Source organism: Mangifera indica, chromosome 10 (assembly GCF_011075055.1).
Source record: "Mangifera indica cultivar Alphonso chromosome 10, CATAS_Mindica_2.1, whole genome shotgun sequence".
Lineage (NCBI taxonomy): Eukaryota > Viridiplantae > Streptophyta > Magnoliopsida > Sapindales > Anacardiaceae > Mangifera > Mangifera indica.
In genome coordinates this window covers 15,254,728-15,269,335 of record NC_058146.1, presented here as the reverse complement: position 1 = coordinate 15,269,335, position 14,608 = coordinate 15,254,728, and the positions used below count along the sequence as shown (strand labels likewise).

The following is a 14,608-nucleotide window of genomic DNA, read 5'->3' as shown; positions in this document are numbered from 1 at the left end:
TAAAGAAATTTAATTTAATTTCTTTTTTAGAAAAAAAGTAATAGTTTTGTATCCCCAAATATGGGTATTTCAAAAAAATTATATGAGTGATTTAGAATTATAAATAAAATTATATCTAATAATATAATAATGCATAACATAAGGATAATTTAAAAAATAAAAAAATTTTATTAAGAAAATACATTGAAGCTTCAAAGAGGTGTCACCATTACAAGAAAGTATTGTCACTTTCAATAATAACTTGGTGTTGAGTATATTTTTTAGGGTATTGAAATTTTTGTCCTTATTTTAAACAATATATACATGTATACCACACATCTAATTGGTTTAGTAAAAGTACAATAAAACTTGCAAAAATCCCAAAATACCCTTGCTTGCAACCGTATAGGCCTTATGATGGTATTTAAGTTTTAACAACATAATCATGCGATGTACCAGTTAAAAATGTGTGTCGTCTTAGTTCTCTTAGTTAATTCAATATTTATATTTTTATAGTACCCTCTAAAAGAAAGAATGAAAAGAAAATATGTCCAATAACTTAGTCATACTTTTTTTTTTTCTCTTGAAAGCAATTAAAGAAAGGGTTGGTGCTGGCGTTAACGTCAGTAAGTTTTTTATCCAGATTTTTATTTAGATTTAGATCTTTATCAACTTATTCTTAATTTAACTATTAATACTTTAATTACATTATAACAACATAAAATCATAACATTAAACAATAATAAATTATATTTCACATGGAATTATAAATATGAATCTATCATACTTTTGGTATAATTGTATAAGGTTAAAGGCAAAGATAATTTAGGTATTCTAACAAACAAAATGGTAAAAATATTTAGACGGTGAAAAGTGCGATATAATTGTATAGATAAGCCCATTTTGAGAAAAAAATTTCAATATCCTTATTTTTTATATCTAATAATTTTTTCTCGATTGACTTTAATTTTGTTTTACACTCATGATTGCAGAAAATTATGTTCTTATATATTAATTTAAAAAACAACAAAATATCACTCAAAACTCAAATTTTTTATTGGAAGAGAGTTCAAATATTATACGCATATTTTTGATACATAGATGATGTATAATTATGTGATTGAGTGATTTTGAATTAAAGATAAAATAATACTCAATCACATGATGACACGTTATTTGTATATCTAAATTGTGTATAAAAAAATATATATATATACATATCATTGCTCTTTTTATATTATCCTTAAATATTTCACTTTTATAAAAATATTATATTATTCTATGAGGTTGTCGATAATCTAATTGGATTTGTTGACCGAAATCACACAAGAAAAGTACAATTTTATCAAACTAATCAAATCATATATTTTTTATGTGATTCTGACCATCTCTTGATGTACTTGTGTGCAATTTCACATAATCTAATTGGATTATGTGTCAAACTTAGTGTGCAATTTTTAGTTAAATAACACCATTTTGAGTGCAATTTCACATGTAAAACGGTTTAGTTTTGACTATTTAAGTCGTAATTTTACTAGATAAGTGAATATTAATTTAGATATCAATGGTAATATATTATTATATGAGTGAATATTATTTTATAATAAAATTATGCATACAAATAAATTTGATTGTTCACTTTTTTTTTCACTTCAAAATTATTGAATGGTGTGTTACTATCTTAGTTTATATAATTTATATTTATATATATGTAATATTATTAATTATATCATTCTTGATTTGAAATCATTTAACAAATAATGACATATTATCATTGATACATATTAAAAATTCATATAATTTTATCACAATTTATATTTATTTGTATAAGATATGAGAAGAGGTTTCCTATTAGACTGTTTTCAATTAAAAAACTGGAAAAAAAAAATGTGTCACTTGTGTAAAATAAAATACAAAACTTATTTTCATCCTAGATTTATTTTATTGTTAAAGTGATTTTTGTTAACTTTTAAAAATATAAATATTTATTTATTATTTAATTTTTGTTAAAATTAAATATTAATAATAAATATAAAAAAATTATTTGGTTAATAATATTAAAAATGGAAGGAGTAGAGGTTTTTCTAGTCCGACTATTATTTTCATGCCTAATTAGAAGTTATTTTTTCAATTTAATTGGGTTTAAATTATTCACACCAAATAAATAAACAATAAAATTATATATCTAATTTGAATATACAAATAAATATATATTTAATAAATGCTATTATATAACTGAATAATTTTTAATTAAAGAGAAAATAATATTTAATTACATAATGATATATATAAGTATGTATCTATTTATATTATTAAAATGAGTATGCATAACATTGTTCATTGATAAAATCTCAGGTCAAGTGATCGGCTTCATAACCATTGTATTAGATAAGTTTATACTTAATAGTTTGATTTTGATATACTGTCAATTATTTTTAAATCTATATCTTATTTGTTACTTGCATGCTCCAATTTTTATCACTCAAATTAGCTGCTGGGGGTAGTGGTGCAACATTTTCTTTATGTTGTATTAATTCAAATATGTAATATTTAAATTAATAAGTAAGAATAAAAATAAATTAAGAATACCCTCTAAGAATAATTTCAGTAATAAAAAAGGAGATTATATATATAATAGAACATGTAATATTATACTTTTTCTAATATGGATAGATCAAACCACTTGATTAAATGAATTGATGATATTAATAAAACATAATAGAAAATTTAATAAGGATTTCATTTATGTTGATGTTACCATAACATTAACATAACTGTCTGATCTATTTGACTTGATAAATAAATTGTAATATAATATGTTTAACTTAGTTCAATTTTGAATTAATTTAGTTTGATAACTTAAACATGTTTAAGTCATTCAAGTTTAAATTATAATCTAAATCAAATGTATCATAGGTTTTTGATTGAAAGTTGTAATGGAGCTTGAATAGATAATTGATCGAATGGATCAAATTCACCTGGTCCGAAATATTGTCGATATTTGATTGGATGGTCAAGTGTAATTAATACAAAATCCTGTGGCAGACTTATTCACCTAATCTTTTAAATATTTCATTAAAACCCCTCAACTTTTCCATAATTTTTAATCCAAATTCTAAAAGTGTTGTGGTAAGTAAAAGTAATAATTTAATAAATTTTAAAAGTAGCCATTGACGATATCAGTGGTTATTATTATTTCATTGTTTATTCTAAAAAAAAAAAAATTGGTTAAAAACGTTTACATGCATAAAAAATAGACAATTGCAATTAATTTAGATGAATTGTTAACATAGTTAATAAAATACAACAAGAGTAAAGGGGTATTTCAGTTTTTTCACAATTACAGGACTTTCATGTAATTTTGTAAATTAAGGGAGGCATAGAAAGAATTGATTTTGTATAAATACGCAACGTCAACACCGGGCAATAAGTGGCAGTAAGACGTATGTAGGGCGCCTTGTTGACTTTCAATATCCACAAAAAACGAGGGTGGAAAATCCAACATCAATTGGCATGATAGGATAGAGACTTTCATGGCGTGTAAAGAGCATTGTCTTCTACTACAAATGAAATTTAAATTCGAATTTTAAGATATTTTATTTGACCTGGATCACCAATATCAAATCAATTTGGAGAAGAAACGTATACGTTATTATTCTAGGTAATTTCAAATTAAATAAAAGCAATTAGAGATGGTGATAAGTCATGCATGAGTAAAGTGACAAAATTTAGCGTGTCACAAATCATGATGTTTTCGAAGGCATTTTCGCAAGTCAGTCAGCAAAAACATACCTTCTTTAATTTTAAAAAAAAAATTATTTTCTAATTTGCGTGATCCTCCCTTCACGTCGCGATATATTCTATTTTATTTGTTGCCTTGACGTCACTAACAAAATTTTTAAGTTATGTCCAAAATTTGTGCATCATGTTGACTCACATCCTAACATGACTCATTACCTCGTTAAAAATAAATATTCAATAATATGATGATTCATTATCATTGATATGGTTAGAATATGTTAGAAATATATTTAAAATATATGATTTTCTATGTTATAATATATCATAAATATATATTTTTCTAGGGTAATATCTATTCTTAATATAAGATTTTTTGTTATGCGGTTTTTTTTTTGGGTAAAAAAGAATAAATAAAACAAAAAGAATCTAGTTCGGAAGAAAAATAACCTAAACTCAAATTGTTACACTCTAAAAGGGCAACAAGCTAGCAATCGACTATACAATGCACAAAGCCAGTGAACAAGGCCAAAGCCAAACCTTTACTCAAGGGTCAAACCACCCTAGGATAAGGGGGGAAGAGAACACCACGAAAAAAAAAGTGGGAGAGGGGGGAATCTTCTCCTCTTAACTCTCTATCTAAAGAGCTCTAAAGATAGAGATTAAGAAGAGAGAAAAACAAAGCAACCAAAAATAAAACAAAATAAATAAACAACCTCAAAAAGGGCCAATATTGTCCTGTGGATGCAAGAGAGAAGGCAAAACAGAGGATTCAACACAATAGCGTACTGGCTAGAGAGAGCAACACTAGTAGCATATGCAAGGGAAGAAACACAGACCATCGCTAGACTCCAAAAGCAGAATCGTAGCAACCAACATGCATAGAGCATTTTCCAAAGCCTTCATTGAATTTGCCAACACATGAACCAAGAGCAGAGTAAATGTCTCCTTAGGGGCATTATTTGTGTATAATAATGCATAATCTTGTTTTGCCTTATTGTATATTTATTATGTTAATTTATTTTTTTTATATAGGATTTGAGACTTGTATAAATTAATGTATTATTTAGATAATAAAATAGACAAAAAATACAATGTATTCAATTTTCATCATGGTATTAGAGTTAAGTATTTATACTGGTATTTTCTTTTGGCACACTCGCATTGTCATCTATATAGAAAGACAAGTTTATTAGTTTGACCACACACTCACATCATCACCTACATGAAAAGTTGAGTTTATTAGTTCGATATATCCACACTGTCGCTTACATGAAAAAATGATTTCATTAATTTGACACACTCATATAGTCACCTATGTGAAAAGATAAGTTCATTAGTTTGATACACTCACACCATTAACAATGTGGAAAGATTAGTTCATTAGTTTAGTACACTCACCCTCATCTACATGGAAAAATGTGTTTATTAGTTTGATAAACTTATGTTGTCATCTTGTCAATGGTACCCTTTAACTCACTTCCATACATTTTATTTAGTAGATAGTAGAAGTCTTCACCTCTTGACTTGCTTTACAAACTCAATTTAATAGATCCTTTACTAACTTAAGTTTGAGGGGATGTTAGAACATGTTAGAATGTATTCCAAATATATAGTTTCCTATATTCGAGTATATATATCCTTAATATTATTTCATTGTTTATTCTAAAAAAAAAAAAGGTTAAAAACGTTTACATGCATAAAAAATGGACAATTGCAATTAATTTAGATGAATTGTTAACGTAGTTAATAAAATACAACAGGAGTAAAGGGGTATTTCGGTATTTTCATAGTTACAGGACTTTGATGTAATTCTATAAATAAGGGAGGTATAGAAATAATTGATTTCGTATATATACGCAACGTCAACACCGGGCAATAAGTGGCAGTAAGACGTATGTAGGAGTTTCAATATCCGAAAAAAACGAGGGTGGAAAAATCTAACATCAATTGGCATGGAGTTTAAAGAGCATTGTCTTCTACTTCAAATGAAATTTAAATTCAATTAAAATTGGATTTAAAATTAAAATTCAAATTCAAATTTTAAGATATTTTATTTGACCTGGATCACCAATATCAAATCAATTTGGAGAAGAATCGTATATGGTTATGATATGTTATTATACTAGGTAATTTCAAATTAAATAAAAGCAATTAGAGATGGTGATAAGTCATGCATGAGTAAGTGACAAAATTTAGCATGTCACAAATCATGATGTTTTCGAAGGCATTTTTGCAAGTCAGTCTGCAAAAACATACCTTCTTTAATTTTTTTTAAAAAATTATTTTCTAATTTGCGTGATCCTCCCTTCACGTCGCGATATATTCTATTTTATTTGTTGCCTTGACGTCACTAACAAAATTTTTAAGTTATGTCCAAAATTTGTGCATCGTGTTGACTCACATCCTAACATGACTGATTACCTCGTTAAAAATAAATATTCAATAATATGATGATTCATTATCATTGATATGGTTAGAATATGTTAGAAATATATTTAAAATATATGATTTTCTATGTTATAATATATCATAAATATATATTTTTCTAGGGTAATATCTATTCTTAATATAAGATTTTTTGTTATGCGGTTTTTTTTTTTGGGTAAAAAAGAATAAATAAAACAAAAAGAATCTAGTTCGGAAGAAAAATAACCTAAACTCAACTTGTTACACTCTAAAAGGGCAACAAACTAGCAATCGACTATACAATGCACAAAGCCAGTGAACAAGGCCAAAGCCAAACCTTTACTCAAGGGTCAAACCACCCTAGGATAAGGGGGGAAGAGAACACCACGAAAAAAAAAGTGGGAGAGGGGGGAATCTTCTCCTCTTAACTCTCTATCTAAAGAGCTCTAAAGATAGAGATTAAGAAGAGAGAAAAACAAAGCAACCAAAAATAAAACAAAATAAATAAACAACCTCAAAAAGGGCCAATATTGTCCTGTGGATGCAAGAGAGAAGGCAAAACAGAGGATTCAACACAATAGCATAGTGGGTAGAGAGAGCAACACTAGTAGCATATGCAAGGGAAGAAACACAGACCATCGCTAGACTCCAAAAGCAGAATCGTAGCAACCAACATGCATAGAGCATTTTCCAAAGCCTTCATTGAATTTGCCAACACATGAACCAAGAGCAGAGTAAATGTCTCCTTAGGGGCATTATTTGTGTATAATACTGCATAATCTTGTTTTGCCTTATTGTATATTTATTATGTTGATTTATTTTTTTTATATAGGATTTGAGACTTGTATAAATTTATGTATTATTTAGATAATAAAATAGACAAAAAATACAATGTATTCAATTTTCATCATGGTATTAGAGTTAAGTATTTATACTGGTATTTTCTTTTGGCACACTCGCATTGTCATCTATATAGAAAGACAAGTTTATTAGTTTGACCACACACTCACATCATCACCTACATGAAAAGTTGAGTTTATTAGTTCGATATATCCACACTGTCGCTTACATGAAAAAATGATTTCATTAATTTGACACACTCATATAGTCACCTATGTGAAAAGATAAGTTCATTAGTTTGATACACTCACACCATTAACAATGTGGAAAGATTAGTTCATTAGTTTAGTACACTCACCCTCATCTACATGGAAAGATGTGTTTATTAGTTTGATAAACTTATGTTGTCATCTTGTCAATGGTACCCTTTAACTCACTTCCATACATTTTATTTAGTAGATAGTAGAAGTCTTCACCTCTTGACTTGCTTTACAAACTCAATTTAATAGATCCTTTACTAACTTAAGTTTGAGGGGATGTTAGAACATGTTAGAATGTATTCCAAATATATAGTTTCCTATATTCAAGTATATCCTAAATATATGGTTTCCTAGTTTTGCATATATTCTTTTGTTGATTTATGCTTCCTTATATAGGATTTGAAATTGTATGCCTTAAGAACCAATCACATTACCATTTTCAAGACGTTTCACCTTGTGTTAATAAAGTGTTTCGTATTTCACATGTATATTATCTTAACTTTATTTATTTATTCATTAAATATATTGTATGCATGTGAATTGTTTGGATAATATGAATATTTGAAAGATCAAATTATTGAAGCATTCCTTATGCTACATAGGTGATGCCAATTAGGCAATGACATCACACAATAGACAGTCTGAATGCCTATGTCAACTATCATGAGATGATATTAGTACGGGTAACTATGAAAGCTATATTATTAGGGCATTTGTGTAGATTAACAGTTAGTGAACTATTTTTCAAATATGACCAATAACAATGAATCACATAGACATGTAAAATGTAGTCAATGATTAATTATAAGATTGTACTAGTGCACCATTAATCATTTGACTTGAGATGTTACATTTAGGTCTAATATGGATACATATGTTTCATATGGTGTATAAATACGAGACTATTCATGTCATGTATAATAAGCTAGATTGGTTATATGTTAATTGTATGCAGAAACAAGTAATAGTTAAGAAAGAATCCGTTGGCTCAAAATAATTTGATTTTGAGTTCCTATATGAATGTCAATAAATATTAGACACATAAATCTCTAGTTAGAGTATAAAAAAAGTCACATGAAAGTAATTATTGTAACTTATATTTTTATCATGTACTTTGAATTATTATAATAAATATGAGCATGATAGTTTGACGTTTAACTATTTCTTTATGAATGTAATTATTATGACTTATTTTTTTATCATGTACTTTGAATTAGAACTCAATACACATAATCTCACCCTAACTTTTATGTTGTTTTAAACATGAGTAATACTACATGATCTTATAATTAGTATTCATCAATAATGATATGTTATTATGTGATTAAGTGTTATTTCAAATTTACAATTGGTTATTTGTGAATCTATTTCTACTTGAAATAAGAATTTTACTAGAACTTCATATGCTCAATCTCTCTCACATAAGAATCTCAATAGTGAGATTCCGAAGAGTGATAGATAATTGTTTGTTTTGTAGTCATTGGACCTTAGTTTCAACCATTTGAGTGGAGAGATTCTTGTAGAAATCACTTTGTTGGATTATCTCTCGAAGTTCAACTTGTCCTACAACAATTTGAATAGGAAAATTCTAACAGGGTAGCATTTTGACACTACTAATATTTTTAAAATTGGATAGGACATCAACTTTGTGGACGAGATAATTTGACCATTTGGACACTACCAATATTTTTGGAATTGGATAGGACACTATTAAAATTAATATTTAAAATAATTTTGTATAATTTATCATTAAATATATAATAAAAACTATTTTATTATTAAAATAAACTTAATTTGATGGTATACAAGCTTAAAATTGATAGATGAGAACTATGGTTTAAGTCCCAATAATGAATTAAAAATATATTTTTTTTATGTAACCTAGTTCAAATCGTCCAATTTAATATGGTTTAACTTCAAAAATGCTTTTCAAGTGAACCGTAACTGTTTTTGTTAGCAAGTGTGATTCAATTGATTAGATCGCTGATTTTTAAAAGCATGCTTTGAACATAGATGGATCAACATATATCCACAATGAATTGTCATGTAGAGATCTTATTGGAATTAGTTGTACTTGTAACAACAATCCCTCAACTTTAGTAAGTGTTGAACTTGAAGATGCATGCTGGTGGGAAAAGTTGTTTTATGTAATTGTAATTGTCAGCTATGGAGTTGGCTTCTAGTGAGGGTGGATTCAAGCTGAGCCAGTTTGGCTTGAATTGGTGTTTGACTTGATTTGAACTAGAGTTTCAATTGGACAATCATTATAGTTTAGTTTAAATCACCCTCTAACAACACTATTTATTCTAATCGTAATATTATTTATCCCATTAGTGATACTATTTATTTCACTGACTATATCTCTAATCATTTCAAACAAGTCTGAACTCATATTCGACTCAGTTTGAATCTAACCCTAGCTTCTAGAGAATTTTTGGGGTTCTTTTATTTGATGAGTAGCTGGAGGAATATGTTGGTGGGTTTGATGCAGTGGGACATGTTATGCCCATAAGGTCCAACTTCATGTTACAGGAACTCCATAAATGTTATTACATCTATGCTTTTCAAGTGGAAGAGACCCAATTGGCATTTATTAAGTTTTGAGTGTCCAACAAATCGTATTAGAGTCCAAGGTTTAAACGATTCCATCCGATCCACCAATAGAATGTTAGGTGGAGGGACTTTGCATACAAGTTTGTGATGAGCATTATGTGATGAAAGGCAAAACTTGAAGAGCATTTTGCATGATGATCTCTTCAACATAAAGTTTTAGAATTATTATTTTGTTCTAAAACTTTTATATTGTAAATCATAGGAGAGAAATCACAAGCATTAATGTTATAGTTTCTTGCAAAAAAAACAAAATAGAAATTTTAAACTAAGATTGATCATCAGTTAGCATCTTCATACAAAACAATACTTGATCAAGGCCTTTGTTTTTCAAGATACTAATTTACACGGAGGTGTCAAGTTCCCTGAATGCAACAATAGGATAATAAGAAGATCGTGATGTTGCTCTACAGGTTTGGTAGCTATTTCATTAACAAGCTGATTTTTCCTTTGGTTGGATCCTATTGAAACTTGCTTCACAGATATTTCCCTTTCATCGAAAGTGTATCTTGTGGTAGTAGATCTATTACCATAAATCATATCTCTCAAACAAGCTTGACTTCTAAGACTTCGACTATTATTATTTTAAAAATCCCTTGGACACTTGCCTTCTGTAACATCATTATTTCTTCTTATCTACATGTAAAAAGTTAAAAATATCAGTATCAAGCTTGAAATTCCAAAAGCTACAACAATACCAACAATTAGCATAGTTTGGTTCTTCTAACATGAAATACCAATGGTGTGAAATTCAAGTAGAAAAAATTAGTTATATGTAAATCAGAAAGTATATAATGTACATTTGTTATTAACTTCTTTTAAAGCATATAATGTCCAAAGGAATCACATAGTGTACCTAGAATGACACTAAGATGCAACAAGTCCCTTTACCAACCCAGAAAGGTGGATTTCAAGATGTTCTCAGATACACTTACATTTCTTTGTCATTGCTTTCCTATTTCTGCCTGTTTCTTTTGATATGCCAAATTTTAATTAATTGGAGAGTTCCCTACAGGATCAATTATGAGAGTGAATAGATGAAATTGCAGTAGTACAATTTGTGTATTCAAGGACGGGAACCAAAATTCTCCAACAAGTTTGCCTGAACATAGATATAAAAAACATGCCTTCCAAGACTTATTGATTACCAAAAAGGTTGCCTCAACAAAGGACAAGCTTGCATTGTAAGGTCCATTTTCCCGACAAAGTTTATAATCTCTAAGTGATTCAGGGGATTGCCTTGAAGACTGATAAAGCTTCCGGAATCAGGGCTGCAATGCCAGTACTTGTGTTGAACATTTGTGTTGATTGTCCATCAGAAAACAAACCTGCATCACTAATTGCCCCTTTTTCTATATCAAGTAGATTAGAAGAACCTCCACAAAAATTACATTACATTTCTTTGTTACTACTTTCCTATTTCCGTCTGCTTCTTTTGATATGCCAAAATTTTTTTTAACTGGAGAGTTCCCAACAAGATCAATAATGACAGTAAACAGATGAAATTGAAATGGTAGAAGCTGTTTATTCAAGGACAAGAACCAACATTCTCCAATGAGCTTACCTAAACATAGTTATAAATAGCATGCCTTCCAAGACCAATCCATGTGGTGAGCTTTGATTACCAAAAAGGTTGCCTAAACAAAGGACAAGCTTACATTGTAAGGTCCATTTTCTAGACAAAGTCCATAATATCTAAGAGATTCAGGGGATTGCCTAGAAGACTGATAAAGCTTCGGGGCTGCAATGCCAGTCGCTTGTGACCTAGTATTTTGTACATTTGTGTTGACTGTCCATCATAAAACAAACCAGCATCAACTAATTGCCCCTTTTTCTGTATCAATTAGATTAGAAGAAGCTCCACCAATATCATAATTGTCAGCCTCATACACTATCCTATCAACTTTCATTTCTTCACCACCACACTTGATTGCAACACTTGAATCTTTATATTGCAAATATACACTAAGCTATTAGTTCGGTCTTGTTATCCTAACTAGAGCTCAATGAACAAACATTTTACAAAGCAAAAACAGCAATATAGGAGAAAGGAAAATTGTTAATATACTAAATTTTAGAAAATAATTGTACAGCAGAAAGAAAGAAGCAAACGACACAGAGCATTCTTATTGTAGGGGAAATTTCTCTACAGACGGTTCAATCCGGGGATAATACTGGCAAGCACGGAGAACATTACCAGTTATGTTTGTTAAAGCACAACATATCCCATTGCTGAGCCTATATATTTCTAGTTATTTTTTTTCTTTCAGCTAGTGAATTTTTTAAAAAGAAAAAATCTGACATCCTATATATTGAAAAGGAACTATAACCAACCAGATGTTTGAGCAGTCAAACATGAAATTGCTGGCCACTAGATTCCTGTTCAGTCCAATGCAAAGATCAATTATACTTGGAAGTTTGAAGTAGTACATCAAATCATAGCTCGAGAAATAATTGTAAGATAAATCTCTGAACAAAATAGAATTTTAAACACCAGATGAATAGGAAACGTATGCATATAAATCTGGAAAGAAACTATTCAGTCAAGACTTTCAGTTGTTTTAATCAATTACTGACAATTATTGTCTAGATTTTTAAAATTTAATGGGATGGCCTAATTCCAAGATACATATTTGGAGCAGTAGTGCCTTTTTCATTCTTCTTCAGTTTGTATGATAAGATTTATTTCTTTTTCTTCTTAATCTATTCATGAAGCATTTGGCACCAAAACCTCTTCGAAATTTGAACATCTAAAACTTTCAAGGAAGATATAACAAATATTGGCATATAATGTCCATCTAATTCGACATGATATAAACACATGATTCTCAAGAAAAGTGAAGCTCAAGCTTACATGTTTTTAAAATATACAGCCTTTTGCTGAGGAATGGTTCCTGATAGGCCATTGTTTCCAAGAAACCTGGCCATTGAGACAACAAACAAAATAATGTATGCTAAACGAAAAAATAAGGATAAGATAAAAATCTAAAACAAAAAAAAAACTAATTTAAATATATGAAGGTAAGCTTCAACAAATTTAAAAGTAGGAGTATCAATTCTGAACAAAGCACTTGGGATTTGACAATTAAGTTGTTGAAAACCATATCCCTGCAGAAAGGGAAAAAACTTTTAAAGAAGATAGACATAAACAATAAGAGACACACTCATGGCATTACAGTACTAACTTACATTGTCTGTAAACTTTTTATATTCTTCGATGTCAGATGGCACGCTAACATTGATCACAACATTTCTAAGATATCCAGAGGGAAAGGAAGATTGATCAGTATTGAATGAATCAGCTAAGAAAGGAAATATTGCAGAACACCAAATGATAGAAAAAAAAAAGAGAAAGCAGCTTACAGTGTGGAGCACTCTTATTATAGGCCAAGTTTCTCTGAAGACAGCTCAATCCAAGGACATTACTGGCAATCATAAAGACATTGTTTTGCATCACAAAAATCAACACCGTGTAATCTAATCCATCGCAGAACAGAATTTCAACAACTATTTTTACTTTTCTCCTTTTAATAAGAAAATTTAGGATCCCAGATATTAAAACTAAGATATTATGGATCCCTAAGCAGGTTTCTTCCTTTAATCAACACATACAATAAAAACAAGTTTGACTTCAGGTTATTTTTTGGAATTTCATGTTCAAGGATCTGCAAAGCTCTAAAATTTAACCAAAGAATTTTAAATATCGTATATCTATTGAGAATTTGAATAATCCTTCAGGCGAAACAACTTAGCAACGGTCACTAAATGGCCAAATGTTGTGTCTTAATTTAGGGAGTGGATTAGAATAAATCAGGGAGAAACTTTTGTTTCATCAGTTTTCTTTATATTTTATTATGAATAAATTGGAGAGAAAAGTGCAGTGTATGGCGTCAGGCAGCTTGAATTGATACTGTGATTGATTCCTTAAGGCTGCTTAAAAGAAAGGCTCCATTGTAACAACTAGGATAAGAAATAAAAAATATGTGCTTTGTTTCTTTTGCATTGTGGAAATTCTCTCTCAAATTCTTCTTCTCTTTTTCTTCTTGAATTTCTTGCTCTGTTTTAGAAGTTGTAGTTCAGACTGCAACAATTGTTATCAGAGCTTCGATCTTGTGATGGCAGAAGGAACCAGACACCAAGAGCTTAAAAGGGAATTGGTTCAAATAGTACAAGAAGCAGAAAATCGTTACCAATGTTTGCTCAAAGAATCGATCGATGAACTTAAGAATCTTATCAGAGGAATAAGTATGCAACAATCACAAATCATGTCGAAGCAGAAAACAGTGGACCTAATGGAAGGAGAAGGGACAATATCAGGCGTAGATGCAAGGAATTCCTGGAGTCATTCAACTAAATTTGAGTTTCTACGATTCAATGGAGAGGAGTTTGATGGATGGTTGTTGAAGGCACAATATTTTTTTCAAGTCAACGGAACTCACAAAGACAATTGGGTTAAAATTGCAGCATTACATTTGGATGGTAGAGCTATTCAATGGCATCAAAAGGTGATAAAGGTTAGAGCCAATCAAGTAGTACCATGGGAAGAGTATATCCAACTAATGGGAGCACGATTTGGAATGCATCCTTATGATGATCCACTCTCTGATTTGAGAAACCTACGTCAAGTAGTCTCTTTATAGGACTATTTGGATTCATTTGATGAGCTGTATCCGCGAGCTAGTGTTCGTGTAGACCAGGCTTTGAGTTTTTTTCTCTTTGGTTTGATGGATGCCTTACAAATGCCAGTAAAGATATTTCGACCAAAAACTTTA

The 14,608-nt window shown here is 29.5% G+C and overlaps 1 protein-coding gene and 1 long non-coding RNA gene across 6 annotated transcripts in view; both read right to left on the bottom strand.

The window, feature by feature from the left end:
* The window catches only part of LOC123227516 (putative disease resistance protein RGA1), a 124,449-nt gene that overhangs the window by 8,348 nt on the left and 101,493 nt on the right, over positions 1–14,608 (bottom strand). The gene's annotated exons all lie outside the window — the stretch shown is intronic.
* On the bottom strand, positions 12,184–13,417 carry LOC123227538. Of its 2 annotated transcripts, none has more exons than XR_006504531.1 (4): positions 13,200–13,417; positions 13,026–13,089; positions 12,691–12,756; positions 12,184–12,215 (listed from the first exon to the last, which is right to left on the bottom strand). It is a non-coding gene; the product is annotated as an uncharacterized LOC123227538 (long non-coding RNA). The 2 variants fall into 2 exon arrangements; XR_006504532.1 differs by lacking the exon at positions 12,184–12,215 and adding an exon at positions 12,282–12,305.